The sequence below is a fragment of the Heterocephalus glaber genome, unplaced genomic scaffold (assembly GCF_053883595.1).
Source record: "Heterocephalus glaber isolate CG9 unplaced genomic scaffold, H.glaber_assembly_v1.0 deba00001577, whole genome shotgun sequence".
NCBI lineage: Eukaryota > Metazoa > Chordata > Mammalia > Rodentia > Bathyergidae > Heterocephalus > Heterocephalus glaber.
In genome coordinates, this window is record NW_028258358.1 from 11,652,808 (window position 1) to 11,666,419 (window position 13,612).

Below are 13,612 nucleotides of genomic sequence, written 5' to 3' on the forward strand. Positions count from 1 at the left end.
CTGGTTTTTCATAGATGGCTTCTATCAGTTTTAGGTAGACCATCTATTCCAATTTTTTGTAGGGTTTTTATCATAAATGCATGTTGGATTTTGTCAAATGCTTTTTCTGCATCTATGGAGATAATCATATGGTTTTTGTCCTTGGCTCTATTGATAGAGTGTATTACATTGATTGATTTTCGTATGTTGAACCATCCCTGCATCCCTGGGATGAATCCCACTTGATTAGAGTGTATGATCTTCTTGATGATCTTCTGCATTCTGTTTGCCATTATCTTATTAAGGATTTTTGCATCTATGTTCATTAGTGAGATTGGCCTATAGTTCTCTTTTTCAGTTGGGTCTTTCTCTGCTTTGGGGATCAAGGTGATGCTTGCTTCCAGGAATGAATTTGGGAGTATTGCTTCCCTTTCAATTTCATTGAAGAGTTTAAACAGTAGTGGCAGCAGTTCCTCTCTAAATGTCTTGTAAAATTCAGCAGTGAAGCCATCAGGGCCCGGGCTTTTCTTAGTTGATAAGTTTTTAATTACATTTTTAATTTCATTGGTTGATATTGGGTTGTTCAGAATTTTTAGGTCTTCTTCATTCAACTTTGGTAATTCATATATATCTAGGAATCTGTCCATTTCTTCTGTGTTGTCCATCTTATTGTCATATAGGTTCTGGAAGTAGGTATTGATGATCCTCTGGATTTCTGTTGGGTCTGTTGTCATTTCACCCTTTTCATTCCAAATTGCATGGATTTGGGCCTTTTCTTTCCTTTTCCTGACAAGGTTGGCTAAAGGTCTGTCAATTTTGTTGATTCTTTCGAAGAACCAACTCTTGGCTTCATTGATTTTTTGTATCATTCTCTTAGTCTCCATTGCATTGATTTCTCCTCTGATCTTTATAATTTCCTCCCTTGTAAGAGCTTCGGGGTTGTCCTGCTCTTCTTTTTCTAGAAGCTTGAGGTTCAGCATCAGGTTGTTTAATGGGGCTCATTCTGTTTTCCCAATATGCGTATTTACTGCTATGAATTTCCCTCATAAGACTGCTTTCCTTGTGTCCCATAGATTCCAATATGTTGTATTGTCATTGTCATTTAATTAAAGGAACTGTCTGATTTCTTCTTTAATTTCCTCTGTGACCCATTGGTCATTCAGAAGTGTGTTGTTCAATTTCCAAATGTTTATGAAATTTTTTGAGTTTCTTTTGCTATTGATCTCCAATTTCATCCCACTATGGTCTGATAATATACAGGGGATAACTTCAATTCCTTTGCACTTACTTAAACATGTTCTCTGTGTGAGTATGTGGTCTATTTTGTAGAATGACCCGTGTGCAGCTGAGAAGAATATGTGTTCTGATTTTGTGGGGTGGAAGACTCTGTAAACATCTGTTAAATTCATTTGTTCAAGAGTTAGATTGAGTTCTAGTATTTCATTACTTATTTTTAGTCTAGTTGATCTATCTATTTGTGACAGTGGGGTGTTGAGGCCCCCCAGTACAATTGTATTAGTGCATATATGACTTTTCATGTCCATTAATATTTGTTTTATATAGTTGGGTGCACTAGTGTTTGGTGCGTAGATATTTATGATTGTCATCTGTTCCTCTTGGATTCTTCCCTTTACAAGGATGTAGTGTCCTTCTTCATCTCTCTTAATCAGTGTTGGTTTGAAATCTACTTGATCTGCAAAGAGGATAGCTACCCCTGCTTTTTTTCAGGTTCCTGTCGCATGGAGTATTGTTTCCTACCCTTTAACTTTCAGTCTATGAGCTTCCTTTTGAATGAAGTGTGTTTCTTGTATGCAGCATACTGTTGGATTTTGCTTCTTGACCCATTCTGTCAGTCTATTTCTTTTGATTGTTGAATTGAGACCATTAACGTTGATGGTTATTACTGAAAGGTATTGACTTGTCATTGCCATGACTTTTTCTTTTTGTTGGGTTCTCCCCCTTTTGTATTTCTTGTCATGCCAGATGGGTTCATTCTGCTTTGCTTCCTGGGGTTGTGATCCTCATTTTCTTTTCCCAGGGTATTGTCTAAAATTTTTTGGCGTGCCGGTTTGGTATTTATGAAGTTCCTGAGGTGCTCTTTATCATGAAAGTATCTTATTTCTCCATCAATTTTGAAAGATAGTTTTGCAGGGTACATCAATCTGGGTTGGAGGCTGTTTTCTTTTAGGGCTTGGAATATGTCACTCCAAGCTCTTCTTGCCTTGATGGTTTGTGTTGAGAAGTCTGCTGTGATTCTGATGGGCTTTCCTTTGTATGTGATTTGTTTCTTTTCTCTGACTGCTTGTTGAACTTTGTCCTTTTGTTGAGTTTCTGGAATCTTAACAATTATGTGCCTCTGTGTAGATTTTTTTCAATCAAGGCTATTTGGAGTCCTATATGCCTCACTTATCTGTATGTCAAGTTCTTTCCCCCTGCTTGGGAAGTTTTCCCCCATTACTTCTGCGAAGAGTTTTTTTTATGTCATCTGCACTCTCTCCTGGTTCTTCATTGACTCCAACCAGTCTTATGATATTCTTCTTTGCATTGTCTAGCAGCTGCCAGATTGATTTCTTGTGGTCCCTTTCAATTTTGAAGCAATTTTTCTTTTCCTGGTCATTAATTGCAATCTTATCTTCTATATGTGAAATTCTGTCCTCACATTGGCTCATTCTGCTGTGTAGACTTTCAATGGAGTTTTTCATCTCCTGGAAATCTATTTGCATCTGTTTTATGGATTCCATTTTTTTCCTATGTTGGGATTCCATCATGTTCCTGAGCTCCTCTCTAGATTTATGAATCATGTCTTGCACTAGGGGCACAATTTCTCCTGTTATCTGAGAAATCATTTCTAATTTCATTTTTTCCAGATCTCCTTTTGTTGCCAGTTCAGTGGGTCCAGGTGGTTGAGTATCAGAGTGCTCCATCTCATTTCCCTTTGGGGTTCCTGTAGGTGATCTGAAAGTCTGGTTTTGAGACATATTTACATGTTTTCTCATTTTGACTGGGGGGCGGGGGGGTGCTTTTGGCATCCACGTGGCTCACCTCCTCCGAGCTGGGAGAAGTGGGCCCGGGGCCAGGAGAGGCAGTAGGGATGGTGGCCTGGAAGCCCCTTCTTCTGGACCAGGAACAGTAGGATGGTGGCTCAGAAGCCCCTACCTCTGGGCCGGGAGGGAGGAGATGGACGGCAGCCCAAAGGCCCTTTCCTCTGGGCTGGGAGCCATGGGAGGTATGGTGGCCAGGCAGCCCCTTCCTCTGGACCAGGAGCAGTGGGATGGCGGCTCAGAAGCCCCTACCTCTGGGCAGGAATTCTTTAAATGTTGAGAACTTGATTAGCTCCAGTACAGTGGTCTGGTGTTCCAGTGTCCTCTGCATCTTTGTAGTGTGGAACCAGGTGGCTGTACAGAGAAGAGACGAAAGGAGTGTGTGGGGGATCCAGTGGATTGTTGCCGGGACATGGGCTGATTCGGTGTTTTCAGCGTGACTGGCGACCTCCGGGCCGTGTCTGCAGACCTGCTTGTCTGCAGCGGGCTGATTTGGTGTTTTCAGCACAACTGTAATTTTCTAATGTTCTTATCTTTTGTCTCCCATTTCCAATCTTGTATTATTGTTTTACTTTCTAATATTTCCCCTCAACTTTATTTTCTAACTTTGCCACTGAATTCTTTATTCTGACATCACATTCTTTTTACTCACAAACTCAATGTAGTTCTCTGAAAGCGCTCTTTTAGACTGACCTGTATCTTCTCTGCCTCCATCCCACAATGGATATTATATCTTCTTTTCTCTATGAAGTCCTTGATTTAATTTTTTTCCTAGATTTTTTTCTTTTGAGTTTCTTGTAGCTACTAGTTTGCCATAAATCCTTCTCATTTATCTTAGAAGCCTTTGTAAAACACCCAGTAAACTTCAGAAATCTGTTCATATTTAAGTCAGTGGCCTTAAAAACTGATTGGAAACTATTTGCTTATTGGTTTTGTGGGTTTGTGGTTGCCTGGAACTTGGATATTTCTCTCAGGGTCTCATCACCATTGGTCCATGTGTGGACCCTCTGTTGCCCAACTCCCAGCTTCCTTGAGTGATCTCTCCAGCTTTTGACTGGCATGGGGTCAGAGGCCAAGGTTGGCTGCCAAGGGTGGCTGCCATCTGGCCTTCAGGCTGGGGTGACAGGAGGGGTCTCACTGTTCAGTTGTGTTTTAAGAATGCTTCCTCACCTTCAATTTTCCTGGTGTGCATGTGTCCTGAGTCCCCAAGGTTGATTCTCAGTCCACCTAAAGAAGACCATGTGGGTTCAAGTAGTCCAACTGCTCTTTCTTTAGACTTTCCATAAACTCTATGCCTTTAATCTATGTTCCATACTCACCTTCAGAAACATATTTTGTCTCCCATTCTTATATCCATCTAATGTTTTGTGGCATAAATTTTCTTGCCAGTTTGTCAACTTTCTTTCTTTCTTTTTCTTTCTTTCTTTCTTTCTTTCTTTCTTTCTTTCTTTCTTTCTTTCTTTCTTTCTTTTTTTGCCTTCCTTCCTTCCTTCTTTCTTTCTTTTTCTTTCTTTGTTTCTTTTTTTTTTTTGAGACAGGCTCTCTCTAGGTAGTTCAGACTGGCCTTGCCTCAGCCCTCCCAATTCATCAACTTTCTGATGTCAGATATTTCCCAAATACCATAATCATACTTCATTTCCATCATCTTCCCTTTTATTCCTTTTGTGTTTACCTTTTTATATCACTTTATTAGAATGTGGTTTTGATCAACAAAGTAAATACGTATGTTTTTCCTCTCCTGTTAAGGATTATAGTTAGAAAATCCTGGATGCTAAAACAAAACAAAACTCTCCTTTATCCATATTCTGAACACAATAGAAGCTGATTTTTCTCTCCCGTGTTTGCTCAAGTGAGTATTCCTACTTGATGTACATCTTTGCTTTATGTGATAATCCAGGGATCCAGTTACTTTCCATTTTATGATTCATCTATCCCCTGGGGATTTTTCTGGCTGAAGCAAAACAAAGCATTGAAAATATATACCTGCTTCTTCAAAACCTTGCCCCGAAAATCTGAGGCATTATTTCTCCTTCCACTCCACTAAAAAGGTCTGGTCACATGGCCACATAAAAGAGAACTGTTGGCTGCTGGGGAAACACAGTATTTTTATTGCTAGTTAATCATCTTTGTCAGAGTCTTGCCTCTGGCTATCAAGTGTCCATTTTCACCCTTCTTTGTATGAAAAGAATTGATTCAGGTACCTTATTTCTTGACACCCTCTCCACACACACAAACACAATGAATGGTGGTAGAGTAGAGGCTTCCAGTTTGGAAAAGAGAGAACTGATGAAGTAATTATTGCTTTGTAGCAGTGATGGAATACTGATGCACAGGCTTCACACAAAAGGGGAAGTTATTTAGATATGAGCTCTTAATTCTGGGAGAAGCTTTGTTGATTATTCTCCATGGATACCAGCCCCTTTTCTTGTCCATTATTTTCCATGGGCATACTGGAAGTGCATATCGGTGAGCTTATCATACATCAGCCTTTCTTCAGCTTTCCAGCCTACTTTCTGATCATTCAAGTTTGAGCCAGAAGGAACCCCCTGAAATATGTGAAAACTTTCACAATTACAAGGCCTTTTGAGGATATAGTTGCGGTATCTTCTATCTGCTTTTTTTCTCTCGCTCCATTTACAGAAATTTCCCCTCCCCCAACCCCTGTCATATACTTTCCAAGATATAGTTCTTCAATATAAATTGTTTCTTTTATTCTTAGTCCTTATGCCTTTGTCTCATTTTAATGGTGGCTATCTGTAAGCTGTCTGAAATAATAGTTTTGACTGAGAAGGTAACCTCCTAAATATTTCTTTCTATAAGGCTAAACTCTGTTTAGCTGAAAAGTTTTACCAGGTTTTGTTGCTTAAAGTCCTTTTAAATTTTATCTCCAGCCTCTTTGAGGCCTGGAAGCAGTTGGATTTTAAAATCTTTTTTCTTTTTCTTTTTCTGCCTTTCAAACTAGCTAATTCTTGCCTAAACCTCATCTTTCTTGCAATAGTTTACTCAATACAGCAATTGTCTTCCAACATAGTATCTGGCTTTTTCAACCTCTTCTGAAATCAAATTCCAGGTTAGTTAATGATATCTTCTTCTTTTTTTTTTTTTTTGGTACCAGGGATGGAACTCAGGACCTTCTGCTTGCAAGGCCGGCATGACACCATGGAGCTAAATCCCCTGTCCTTAATGATATGTGCTGTGATAAATAAACTTCTCAATTTCAGTGATTTAAGTAGAAGTTTATTTCTTGTCTATGTAATAGTTCCTGGCTGGTGGGTAGCTTTCCTCCATTAGGTGTCATGGAATCCTAGCCTCCTTCCATTAGTTTTGTCCATTCACTAGAGTTGGCCAGCAGAAAGGGAAGAGCACATAGAATAGGCTTATTTGCTGCTTCAAAGTTTGTGCAGATAGTAAAGAATACATTTCCACTCACTCACTCACTGTCATAAGAAGTGGAGACAGAGCCCCACATAGACAGATGCAGGTGCACTGGCAAATAATCTGTTGTTTTCAGCTACTTATTTATAACAACTCTGTAATGTGGAAAGGAAAGAACAAACTTTTGTGTATAGCTATCCATCTGTACCATGTTTGTGGGAAAGCAGAGACAAACTATCTGCCACACTGGGTGATTTTTCTATTTGATTTCAGCTCTAGTCTTAAAATATATTTCCCCCCCCAGTATTCTTTCTATCTTTGAAATGCTTTAAAAGTTTGCTGGCACAAGGAAGATATATTTCCTTCTCTTTTCTTTTAATGTTGTATACTGACTCTAACTCAATAAATAGAGATTTTTATTTTGCCTGCTACTTATGAGTTGTAAAAGAAGTAATTTGTTTTAGTGATAAAAAAGTTGCAGACGATGATCTTCAGCTCATGTCCCTTTCTTGTTTGGAAAAGGTTTCTGTAGTCTATAACCTAATCTTTGGGTGTAGTTAGCTGATCTAGTATGAGGCACCTGGTATAAACTGGGACACATATTTTCTGTTAGAACACTGAAATATGAAAACAGTGAGACTAGTGACTATGATTCATCAGAGCTGAGTCACTTTAGTGGTATTATTTTAGCCATAAGCATGTCCCTGAAATCCTACACTGAGATTCCCAGGCTACCTTAAGCCCTTTCTTTCCTGAATCCTCTTTTGTTCAGTTCCTTCTGCAATAGCTTGAGAAATAGCAGTATTCTTCCAACAGATTCTCTCTTGTATTCAGTCTAGCCAGAACCAGTGCTTGTTGTCTGTTGACTGCAACCATAAGACCCTTATTAGTACCCGAGGGAAAGCAGGTTTATTATGGGATTTTAACTATTTCTTCAATGTCTTTGGTATTTTGAAGATTTTCTTCTCATTAATTCTCATGTTAATGGCTTGGGTTGACTGTCTTATCTTGTGGCCTATTTATGGTTGCAAGTTCAAGAAGTACATAATAAGATAATATGTATCTTAGAAGTACATAAATGTCATTAGCCACTCTAACCATTCAGTTGGTTATCAACCAGATTCTCTAGAAGTACAAGCTGCTGCATGGAGTCACTGGTACTTTAGGAAGACCCAGTGACCATTTCAGGCAAATGTGGTTCTCTTTCACAAATATGATGGTGCCCTTGGCAGTTTCCAGCATTGCCTGTTTGATTTGTAGGTATGTTTTTTTCACTTCACAAGACTGTGATTTAACCTGTCTGGTGAAGGAAAACAGGCACATCTTAGTGGGGTGCAGAACACAGGCAGGACTACACCTATAGTGTTTGGATGTTCAGACTGGGGTGATGTCTTTATTTCTTTGGGCTGCTTTCTATTGAAATGGACATAGCTTAGTTACACTTTGACTATATTTCTGTCTATAACATAATGGTCATAGGAAAATATACTAACAGCTTTCTGGGATAGTGTGATTATAGAGAATAAGTATTGTGCTCAAGGTCATATGGGCCACATAAGTAAATGAGAGAGACAGATCTTTCCTCTTTATCTGCAAAACTCCAGAGCCAAAGTTCAAGATCTCTGAGTATGCATTCAGCCTCCTGAATCCACCGCTTCTGCATCCATATATTCAACCAATTCTGGTTTGAAACTATATGAAAAAATTATGTCAAAACTGAACATATACAGATTTTTTGCTATTATTCCTTAAACAATACAGTAAAATAACTAGTTTATATATATTACATTAGATATTATAAGTAAACTAGAAATGATTTAAAGTATATGGGAAGATATATGTAGTCTACATCGCAATACTGCCATTTTGTATAAAGGGCTCAAGCATTCATAGTTTGGAACTTTTGGAGGGGGTTCTGGAACCAATTACCCATAGACATCAAGGGATGACTGTACAACATCTTACGTTCTAAGTATTTAAAAAACTGTTGGAAAATCAAAGATAAAAATTTAAAGACTCTGCTCTTTAACTTTAAAATTCTTATGGTCTATTGGTAATTAGATGATATCAACATAACACCGTGAGTAAAAATAAAGAAGTATGCATTCGACTGTGAGTATAAGGAAGAGAAACCCATATTCCAGCATGGGAGTTTAAGGAATGCCTTTGGTTGAGAGAATATCTGAGCAAAAGCTTAATGAATTATTAAAAATGTGCAATGTCTAGAGATAAGAGAGATAAGAAGGGTCTCTGTGTAGCAAGAACAGTGTGAGGAAAGGTACAGCGACATGGCATCCGTAGTGGCTGTGCACTAAAAGTTGGCATTCATGAAGCGTAGCATGCAGGCCTGGAAATAATGAAAGACTATATTTGACATGTTAGTGGTGATCAACTCATGGAGAATTGATATACTTATCCTAGCTGTTTGAATTAAAAAGGGAGCACATTGTAATAATGTGGTTATTGGGTTGTGGGGCCAGGTTGCTTGAGTTTGAATTCTCTTTCTGTGTAATCTGGGCTCAGTTCCTCAACATCCATATGCTTCAATCTACTATTCTGTGAAAAGGGGATAATAATATTTATATTGTAAGGATTATATGAGATAATGTTTATAGAGTGCTTACAAAGGTGCCTTTACACCATTATAGTGCAGGAAACAATATTACATCTTTTTTTTTTTGACAAAATTGGTAGAGCTTACCTGCAATGGAGGAAAAGTGTTGAGTGATACTAAAGTTTGTGACCTTTTTTTTGATGAATGATAGTGCCATTTCCTAAAATTACAAATGTAATGACAAAAGAAGGATTTGTCAGGGATTTGGGGTTTAAAATGTGATTTTGATAATCTTATGAGTCATCTGATTGGCATATTCCAAAAACAATGAATTTTAGAAACCTGAAGCTCAGAGGCAAATTTAGAGATATAGGAATCCTCATCTCAAAATCAATGGAATAATGATGATAGCAAGATAATAAAGATAAGTGTGTGCAGACTATATAGTGGAAGCCTGGAGCTGTAGTGGATGGAGCCTGGAGTAGTAGACCATTGAGAACAGGATAGACCGGACAATGTGGCTCATGATTAGGCATAGATAGAGCCATATGGAATGTATGATGAGGAAGTAATGCTATCAAAAGCAAGAGAGTCAATAGTTCAATGAAAACATGGTAAACAATATGGAACATGACACAAGGAACTAGTAAAACAGGACAAATCTACTAATCTACTAGATTTGGCAGTCTTAGGCCCTATAATCCAATAGCATGAGGCCCAAATATCCAAGATTTCTATGAGGAAAAAGTCACCTGAATGTGAAAAATGTAAGATATAAAACTTAATCAATTTAAAATTATTACTTTAACAGAGAATATAAAAATAAAGTCACTGAATGTCTTGGTCTATTTTCTGTTGTTTGAATAGCTAAGTCAAAGTAATTTATAAAGGAAACAAATTTATTTGGGCACACGTGTTTTTGAATACTTCACAGTTCAAAAGCACAGCACTGGCATCTGCTTGCCTTCTGGTGAGGGCCTTATATTGCGTCATCTCATGGTTGGAAGCAGAAGTGCAAGGTGGGAAATGCAGAAGAGGTGAAACACAAGGAGCTGCCTCACTGTATGACAACCACTCTCCTGGTGAGTAATCCAGTCCTGTGAGACCAAGAACTCCAAGAAAAGCATTAATCCCTCTTAATGACCTACACAGCCCATAAAAGCCATCTTCTCCCTATTTTACCTCAATGATAATCAAATCTCAAAATTTCAGAGGGGGCAAGCCACAGCACTGAGTTACAGGGAATATCATAGTTTCATCCTTATGTTTGCTTAATATTTTTATTTTCTTGCCAATTAGACTGTGCAACCCCTTGGTAATAAATGTAAATCATATTCATAGATGACTTCTCTTCATTATTGAAGGAGTGACTTTCAGGTAATAGACACAGAGGCTATTGCTTCCACTTTCTACAGATCAGCTCTGCTTCTCCTTGGAAGAAATTAATAATATATATATCTGCTATCAGTGTTTGGTGATATAGTAGATACTTAAATTCTTGAATGACTGAATGATCCTACCTTAGGACTTTAATTGTGTTAGGTTTACTGATGGGTGAATGGGATCACTGTGATAAGAACCAGATCCTTTGCCCTTGCTCTTCAATTTCCTTGCTTCCAGGAGCTAGGTGGATATATCGAGACAAGTGCAATTTTGAGAGATGGGATAATTGTTTAAGTTTCCTCTCATTGCTTGCCTGAGTAACTGTGTATCACCTTGAATTAATTTATTATGGGGTGATCAAAGGATTTGAGTTCAGATGTAAGATAAGGTGAAGTTTCTTCTTTAGATTCTAGCCTGAACTAGCACTAAAGGACCTTTTACCAAGCAACTCAGTGTTAATGATTAAACTCTGACTCAGATTGGGGCACAATGATTTTTTTTAAACATTGATCACTGAGTGTGTGTGTGTGTGTGTGTGTGTGTTTCTATCTATCTCTTAAGAACCACTGAAAAAAGAGTAGGGGCAAGATCAAGGCTTTCTTGGGCACTGGTTATAATAGCATAAATTTCATTTCATGTCTAACAGAAATCTAGGCTAGTAATGTCAGACATCACTATGGATCAGTACGGAGGGTTATCTAGGGTATGTGCAGACCTAAGCAAGAAATTATTTTAGAACCAGTTTTGTCTTAACATGGTTTGGAGAATATCCAAGTTTTACTGGAAAACAAAATGCTGAACTAAATCAATTCTGAAATTGGGCAGTTTGTGTGTCAATTACCATCAAAATAATGCTTCAGACTTTTTTCTTTCTAATTCTTCCAATGGTAGCATAAAACTTCACATTGTAGTTCTCTTCACTTCACTGACTATGCTTTTGCAAACCCTGAGTGGCTCTGTCTTTTCAGGCAATGTGGAGTTTTCCTTGAACATAGTTGCAGCTCTATTTTTTGCATTAATGATATGAGAAAATACCTTTTTCTTAGAAGAGTTGCCACTTTCTGCATTCTACTTTAGTTTATGGAAAGAGAAGATTAGGAAAGAAAAACAAAACAAAACAAAACAAAAACAGGAAGAGCAGGAAAGGATTGGCCTGCTTTCGTTCCAGACTTGCCTCTCTGTTGACCTTTTCTTGGCTGGACCCTTAACTTTAGCAGTGAACAAGCTTGAAGCACATCAAGCAAGGAGAGAAGAACTGTGAAAAGCAGATCCAAAGAAGCTTGGAAATGAATTTGAGTTTTTAAGGAGAAAGGCAAAGAAAAAGAAAAGAAAAAGAAAAGATGTAATGTTTAAAAAGAATCTCTCTCTCTCTCCCTCTCTTTCTCTCCCTCCTTCCCCTTCTTCATCTTGGGAGAATTGATTAAAGAATATTTAATTATGACCATCAAATTTTAAAATTTTGAAAATGTTATCAACATTGCAAATGACACTGTGACTTAATTCCGCTTTTTGTAGAATATAGAAATTCTCTTGCTTCCATTTTAAAATATTTAAAGTTTGCTTTTTAACATTTTTCTAAAAAAACATTGGGGGTTTTGTTCTTACCAACAATCACTAAGAAAAGATAGATTGTATTTTTTTGCTCTTAGATGCTTTTCGGTATCACAACAAATTCTGAAACCTGTGATAGTTACCAGACAAGGAACAGAATAGTAAATCTTCCTATTTGTTCAATGCCCAAAGCACAAGAATTTTGACATAAACATGTGAAGAACATGTAGATGATATTTTTGCCTTTTAGATCGTCCTAGAGAACAAGTCTAACTCTATTCTATCACACGTATTAAGTGACATTTCCACTTTCATTTAACCTACTTGAAGAATGGGGACTTTTAATGTTGCCTAATAATAAAACACCAAGAATAGTATATTTGTGTGTGAGAATGTATTTGTGTGTGTATGTGTATTTTACAAGTGGAAATTAAATAGTTTTCTGTTTATTTTCAATTTAAATGCTGACTAAATAAAAATCTAAATGAATTGAGAAAAAAATTAGTACAAAGAAACCCTTGAGAAAAGTTTTGTAGAATCTTTCTTCACTCACCACTAATATACTTGGTTAATTATAGCCCAACAAGCTTTTTTGGGGGATATACCATATAAAATTTGTTATGGATAGAAGGTAAGGCACAAATCTGACTCTTCATGTGGTTTCTCAAATTATGATTGCTGCCGTATTTATATAAAATTAAGCTTTTATTTTATTCATTGCTCCTGTAAATCTTAAGTAGCATATTTCCATTGGAGATACTGCCCAAGTTATAGTTGGAATATAGTGAATAATAATAAATAGGACATTTCTTTGTCATTTAACAATCTGTATTGACTTGTTCAGTAATGTGCAATTTCTTTTGTGAAGTAAAGTATTACATCCACTTATTTTCCCACCAGTAGAATAAAAGCCTAAAGTAGTTAAAGTCAACTTTTTTTTTGTACCAGGGATCGAACTCGGGACCTTGTGCTTGAGAGGCAGGCGTCATGCCACTGAGCTAAATTACCGGTCAACATCAACCTTTTGGATCAATTGTTTTGATTAAATAAAATACATATGTGACTATTCACTTTAAAGTGATAAACTAACTTCACACTTATGTATTAAATGAGTATTTTGAGTGACTATTAACTGTGTAATAAAGCTAAACACTGAAGATAAAATTAGCAGTGTAATGGAAATAATCCTAGAATCATATTTAACCAATGTTGCTTGGTCAAAATTTGTATGTAACTTGTCAAATGTCAGTGAGGTTCTAACAATAAACAATGATATAAAATATTTGTGTAGTTCTATAAATTAGTCCCTTCAGGTGGATCTAGACTAAGAATATCCATTTCCTATGTTTGTTCATTCACATTGCTTTTTGTTGTGGTCATTGTTGTTCAGAGTTTTTTATTTTCCCCCAGTGAAGGACTGAGGACCTGTAAATATCTTGTAAATATCTTTGTCTATGTCTATGGTGTCTATCATTAATGCCATATTACTTGAATTATTAGCTTAATTTCACAAATACTTAGTGGTAAATTCTTTAATAGTAAATAACTAGGGTAATAATTATGGTATTTAGAAATTACTCATGAGTCTAAGGAAATTATGAAGCTTTACGAGTCCTAAAAGTGATGTACTCCATATGAGAGAATGGTGACTTCTCTGAGCATGAGAGGGGCAGGCATGGGAGAAGAAGATCAGATGGTTGTATCAGGAAGCCAGAGAGGGATTTTTAGA